The following is a 7720-nucleotide window of genomic DNA, read 5'->3' on the forward strand; positions in this document are numbered from 1 at the left end:
CGCAAAGTTGTAGAATTCCCTCAGCAACCAGCATAGAACAGCTCCAGGCATGACAAAGCAGATATCGTCCTCTTTTGGAAGGCCAAACGACGTAGTTTCGCTTTCACAACGAAGCACACAGCGTCTTTTACGACATGGCGGCGGAAACAACAAAACTACAGCGTGAATAAAAGTTATGCCTTCTTTCTTTGCGTGAACATTTGGGTGGCGTTATGCAAATCTTCCCACATCATGACGTAGACGTGGGGGCATATTAGAATGAGTCGTTTTAGGTAGGTGTGGCTGACTCTTAACTTTTATAAAGAATATCTCTTTGGATTTGAGACTTTAGTCTTTGCAAATTTACAGATCTTCTTTATCCACCAAGAGCTTGTAACACTCCAAAGAGAAAGGAAAAATTGAAATCGCATCATATGACCCCTTTAAGACTAACATATTGATACGAACACCCAAAAAAATGTAATTTTGATTTCATGTGGACTTTCACAATACATTTATATATTTAAAAATATGTCATATTTAACCAGTGTTGGGGAGTAACTAGTTACATGTAATGGAATTTACGTAATTTAATTACAAAATAAATATAACTGTAACAGTTACTGAGAAAAAAGTATGTAATTACTTAATTACAGTTACTTAAGAAAATAAAATGTTAACCATTACAAAGGGGGTTACATCTGAATATTTTCACACACATACAGATTTGATTGATTTCTTTCCCAAACTGCATTGACTGCTCTAAAATATGAGACACCAATGTTTCAGGAGTTTAGGACACAGAATAGGACGCATGCTTATTTGATAACTGTTTTATTTCCAATTTGGGTGTGTGTATATGCTTTATTTTTTAAGATTAAGTTGTTGTTTTTTTCCAAAACATTGTTAGATACCAGTGTTTCCTGTCATAGCTATGCAAAGATTTAATTTCAAAAACAGTATCATATAGCTATTAAACTATATCTTATTATTTTAAAACCGTATTTAACCTCAGAACGACCTCTAAGTAAAAAGAGGTGTTAAAGTCAGATTTTGTCGTGGCTGTGCTTTAAAATTAAATTATAATCATCTTAATTCAAGTGATGAAGGATTGTGAAAGTAATCAGTGTTGAGTCCTACTGTAAGGTTACCCCTGCCTGCTTTAAATGTTTCAAAATGATTAACAGTTGAAAACATTCGTTAGAAATTTAGAAAAGTAATAAAAAATAATCAAATGTAATTAGCTACATTACTTTAATACAGTTACACTACTTATTACATTTTAAACAGGGTAACTTGTAATCTGTAACCTATTAAATTTCCTAAGTAACACTGTATTTCCCGACACTGTATTTAACAATATGTCAACAAAATGAAATTGAAATAAACCCGGCTTTATCCAATGTTCAGATTTCTGTGTGGCATTTAGTGCATATTTAAATAGATAGTCCCTAATTTGCATATTTAACATACAGAAAACATATAATACAGAACAATTACATTCTGTGAATAATCAGATGGGAAAATTTTTCAGTGAATTACACCAAATCCAGATAAACAAAATCTACATCTTGCATCTTGGCTAGGTTTGAAAGAAAATTATGATTTTTACATAATATTTTAATATTATTTTTCAGGGATTAATATCTAGTCACATATTGTCAGCCATGCTATGCCATCTTATCTTGCAAACCTGACATGTTTGAACTTATTTCTACAACAACAACAACAACATTTTTTTTACAGCTTTTATTAATCTAGTTTAATACTGATTTAGAAATATATTATAGTTTATTGTACATCCATGTTCTTTTGAAATACATTAACTAATGTTAATTTAGCTTGGAATGCTAAAAAAAAAAGACCATTAAATTTACCATTAAAAACATTTACAATTAAACACTGTTACAGTAGACTATTGTTTATTGTTATTTCATGTTAGCCATTGCATTATCTAAAGTAATATATAGAACCTTATTGTAAAGTGTTACCAAGTTAGCAAAAAGTATAAATATCCCATGTACATGAGGAATTTATTAACTAATTCATTAGAATAAGACAGCTTGAAGTAGTTTTGAATTATTTTATGTTTTATGTCAGCTACCCTTTACTGAATTATTGTCAAATGGTGTATGCAAGGACTGATTCATAACTTTAAAGAATGTCAAGAACGTAGCATTTTAATCTTGTAATAGTTATGATAATATTAAAATTCAGTGGTACAAAGGAGTGGAAATCTACCATACAGCCTGCTGCAGCTTAGCAAACATTAACATTTATAGCTTCTGTGCAAAGTTTCATACGGCATCGAAATCATAATGTGGGCAATGATGATAATGGATGATCATGGTCAATAATGATGATCATTAAAGTTTTAAGTTGTGTGTAGACAGCGCTGGACAGCAAGGTTGCTATAGAAACAGTCCTCAGAGGGCAGGCCTGGCCTGGCCTGGCACCCACTACCCACAATGCAACAGCATGCAGCTGTGTAATGCAATAAAAAACCCTTCTGCTCCATTACAGTCTCCTTCCTGTACATCACATCATACTTCCCCCACAGGGAGGAGGGAGAGAAAGACTGAGTGAGTGAGTGAGTGAGCGAGTGAACTATGAACAAATAGAGGACAAGACAGAAATGAGCCACATAAGATCTACACATTGTATAGCACCTGTCCAGATAGTTCCGGCTGTAAATAAGTTACAGCTGAAAGCAGTGCCATAAAATATTGAGTATAATACATGAATTCGCACACGAAACAGCAGGATCTTTTTTGCAACATGGTGATATATTAATGAGAAAACTTCAAAGACATTACAGCAGATTGATAATTCCACTCTCTACTATTCAAAAGACTATTAGTTACTTTGTATGTGAACTTGAAGGGGTTGCAGAATTACAGAGCATATACAGCCTCAAGGTAATGCAGTATAAGTGAATGAATGATAGAAAGGGAGGAGTCCTCTGAATATCAGACAGGCAATAATATTCTCATTAATACATATACAAGAAATGTTAACAGAATTATTCCTGTTGGATCTAAATCTTCAGAGAGTTTTCAAATCAATGTAACATGAATACAATGATATACTTATATTTCATGTTATTAGATCACACACAGTATGTTCACTGACCACCTGATGCATATTACACATAGCAGGACCATATTTTCTCTTTTAATTTTAATGTGTATGTGTCATTTTTATTTTTAATAAGTCTAAATGGTTATTTTAATTAGTTATTTTTGTATAGATATTTTACTAAAAGAAAATGAGAAAAGTTGCTAAAACTGCTGAAATAAAATAAGTAGAATGAGCTGTGGCCAGTACCTTTACATATCAAAAGCCTATAGAGGAATTCTCCAGAACTGCTTATAAACCTAACAAGGTCGTTAATCCATGGTATATACTTCATTTAAAACTATCATCCTGCATTATTTCATTTTTTTAAATAATAATTTAACTGCAAAATTCCTGGTGAGAAAACTACATTACCCATGATGCTAAAAATCTACACCAATCAGTTGTCATTCACAGTTTTTCATGGGATTGTAGTTCTTTCCCTCATTAAAGCTGTCAAGTAAACGGTCTTGCGCGTTTGTCTTTTTGTCTGATTGTAAAATAAGTTTTTTTTGTTTTAAAATTAAAGTTTGTGATGATTCATCTCATAGATAGTCAGGTTCATGGTTTACAATGCTTTAAGGTAAATATACTTTCAGGCCCTGGAAATGTGGACAGACACTGTTACACTATTAGTCAGAAGGTCTCTTTCTGTCTAAAGAAGTGGTCATTTACTGCTGCTTGGTGAAATTTCCAGTCAAAAGAAGTTTCGCGTGAGGGTGAAAAATGCAAAATCCCAACAGGAGGTCTGCAGATGTCAAGTTGCTGACATAAATTCAACAGAAAGCTGCTTGTTTTGAAAGTGATTTCTGTGTGAGCTGTATTTCATAGATCGCTACACTATTGACAACAGACTTTTTTAATGAAGTTTCACTAATGTGACTGCATTGTAAAATGCAGACTTCTTAGGTTCTTCTTAGTAGAATAAGCTGTGAAGTAGACCAGACTTTCAAAAGTCTCACTATGCCAGTTTACGGCTAAATCATCACATTATTACCTTAGAAAAGGTCAATTCTTTGTCATATATTTGCAATATATTTAAAAATAAAATTTAGCAGTGTTTGTGCCACTCTTCCATCCACTCACAACTGGTTCCATGCAGCTGTAGTGCAATCGAATATCACCCTCCCAACCAGCCCTGCAGGCAGAAACACACTACCCACTCCTGAGGGGATCCAGAGTATTACGGCAGGAATGACTAGACTGATGGCAGCCTATTTTTATACCTGCATCACAAGCACCATAACTTAGTAGGCCTGTTGTTCTCGGACCACTCCCCTCCTCTATTCATCCCACTCAAGAAGTTAGTGCACAGAATTTAGGAATAGATTGCAGTTTAATAGAATTAAATAATGCAATATTACTTCCTAAACGGACTGCTGTAATTACATCCAAACCACGATCACACTGCATTTATTAATTGCTAGTCTTCCACATATTCAACTGAACATTGTTTTAGCCAGTGAACAAAGACTTTAGGAGTGCCAGTAGATGGTATTCATGCAATAAGATGACGCCTGGGTGTATACGCCTGCAGTGCTTGGTCCATTACTGGAATCTAATTACCCAGAGAGACCCTGACAGCACTCTCTCATATCATAACTCAGGACCCAATAGGAAACTGCATAAGTGTGTTTTTGACAGGAAATAGCTTTAGAAAACGAGTTCTGCCCAGTCTTTTAGCATATGGGCCACAGGTAACATGATATTTTTAAGCTGTGCATATTCCATATAATCTATATTTGTATCATATTTGCTAAATGAAATCCAATACATGTTGTTTCTTACTAATTTTGGGGTGCTGATCAAAAAAAAACTAATTTCTCACAACACACGATGCGCATTTTGTAGCATTTTACTAGCGACAACCATTTGTAAGGTGAAGAAATTTTGTACTATCCATCAATCACCAGAAAAGCTTCCTTTGTGCCAGGTTTTCATATGTTTGAATGATTCTGAATGCATTATTTTATGATTTCAAGGTTAGAATCATGGCCAGTTACAGAAGAACATGCAAACTTATTGTATGATGCTATTTTTCTACATGCAAAGAGCAACTGAAAATTACAGATTTTGTGGGGGAAAAAGATTTTCCACTCCTTTGCAGATTGTAAATTAAAATATAATTATCGTCATTTGACTGCTTTTGTTATTTTGATAAGAGCATTAAAGCTGACAAACACATAATATGAAAAATTATTTTGTGGAAACAAATGTTAAATGTGAAAAAATATATATTTAAATCATTAAATTAGGTAATATTTGGAATTTGCAATTAAGTAAAATTACTATCATTATTATTATATTTAAATTCAATATGCAGGTCTGTGTATATGGAAGCCCGTTTCCACAAAGGAATTAAAAAACAATTCTTGTTTACCTAACAGTTAACAACTTTTTTTCTCAAAGTGGAGCTTGAGTTTATATCACTCGCAATTCTGAGAAAAAAGTCTGAATTGTGGGATATAAACTCAGAATTTATACAAGAGCTATGCAAAGCATTGTCATGGATGAACAGTTTAATTCATACCAGCTAAATCTGACAAAAGCACTTGGCAAAGGGTGCAACCATGATGTCAGAGCAGAAACAGTGAGAAGACTGATTTAGGATACATCAGAATGGAGAGATGAAAGGCGAATTTAGACCTATAGTTTAAATGTAGTTCAACAGACCATGAAGAAAAACCCACCACAGGCACTAAGCCTTGACAGCTCTAAAAGTGAAATAATAAAGAAAATAGAGTGGAAAATATCTCTGGGAAAGCTCAGAGCAACAAATCACACAGGCTACACCTTTGAGTGACACAGAAGGGCATCTATGCATCCATGCAGACAAGCTAATGCCCTACATGACTCAGCCAGTCCATCACTTATTTATGGTTTTTATTGATGAATTGGTTTGTGAGATTTCAAATAAGCAGATGGGGAAGGTGAGTGAGGTTAAGCTTGATATTGTAGGGCTCCTAAGAGAATGTGATAGAAAAAACACTGTTTGGATATTCTCTATTTTATTTATTTAACAAGCTCTGCAGGGTCATCAGCTGTGTTTTCATGCGTAAAACACCACAGTTAATAAACTGAATCTCAAGCAGTGCTACTTGGGAGACATGGCAGAATGGCACCTAAGGATCAAAACAATGTTGCTCTAACTGTGCAGTTTGTCAGGTGTGAAACCTCACTAACAGTTAACACACACGATCACTACAGCATCACGTATAGGCTGGACCAAGATGAAACGGGAATGCAATACATATACAGGAAAAAAATATAAAACGGCAAAATATTGTTAGCTCACCATAAAGAAAAATGGTTTTATGAAGTGTGAGAAGTATGAATTGTACATTTATGGTTAAAATGTACATTATTTACAAGACAAAACATTTTTGCAAGTAAAACACAAGTCACTGAATAGGCTTTACAGTGAAAAATACACATAACCTAAAAGGAAATATGACTGAATATTGGCTATAATTAATGGATAGGCTTGCTATATAATGAACTTTTGTTGTTAGTGTATTTGTACAGCAAATTTATGTAAATTTAGCAGAATTATAGATGGATGGATGGATAGATAGATAGATAGATAGATAGATAGATAGATAGATAGATAGATAGATAGATAGATAGATAGATAGATGACAACGCTGCCATGATGAAATGAAACAGGCTACATTGCGATAGTTTACCGATGCTTTAGAAAGAATCGGTAACCAGGACAACGCCTCATCCTCCGCATCATGGACCACAAGACCGCGAAACACGGGTGACACTCTCGCCCACACACACACACACTGGACACCAAAAAGCGGAACGTTTTGTTCATTCCACACACGCACACACTGACCTGGCGGATGCGGTTCTGGTGGGGTGGAGAGCCTCCTTCGGGTGAGGTATTGTTGGTAGATAGATAGATAGATAGATAGATGACAACGCTGCCATGATGAAATGAAACAGGCTACATTGCGATAGTTTACCGATGCTTTAGAAAGAATCGGTAACCAGGACAACGCCTCATCCTCCGCATCATGGACCACAAGACCGCGAAACACGGGTGACACTCTCGCCCACACACACACACACTGGACACCAAAAAGCGGAACGTTTTGTTCATTCCACACACGCACACACTGACCTGGCGGATGCGGTTCTGGTGGGGTGGAGAGCCTCCTTCGGGTGAGGTATTGTTGGAAGAGGCCATCCTCACGTCTCGGACGGAGCCGCCCCTGCTCTGACTTTCTGCCGAGCTTTTTGACATTCAGGCTCAGCGCGTTATCTCGTCCGCGAAACGGAATCTGACAGTACCGATACTGCGGTGGTCGAGACCCGTGCTCCGGCCTCAGATGTCAGGGCTGAAGCTCCGACTCATGTTGTGGTTGTATTGGAGAGTGGAGACGAATGTCCTGTGGCGTGACGGTACGGTGCGGGTCTCAAGTGCGGTGTCCTGCGGCACTCCCGCTGCTCACATGCACAGGCACCGATGCTGCAGTGCTGAAACACTGACCGAGATGGAGGATGAATGAGGGTAATTAACGATAAGCCTGAGATAAATACACGATGGTGTAACAGAAGCGCAATATGAGCGATGTTCTCATCGCTCTGTTGAGTAGCCCCCTCCCGTCCTTCT

Source organism: Sinocyclocheilus grahami, unplaced genomic scaffold (genome assembly GCF_001515645.1).
Source record: "Sinocyclocheilus grahami isolate Dianchi unplaced genomic scaffold, SAMN03320097.WGS_v1.1 scaffold25.1, whole genome shotgun sequence".
NCBI lineage: Eukaryota > Metazoa > Chordata > Actinopteri > Cypriniformes > Cyprinidae > Sinocyclocheilus > Sinocyclocheilus grahami.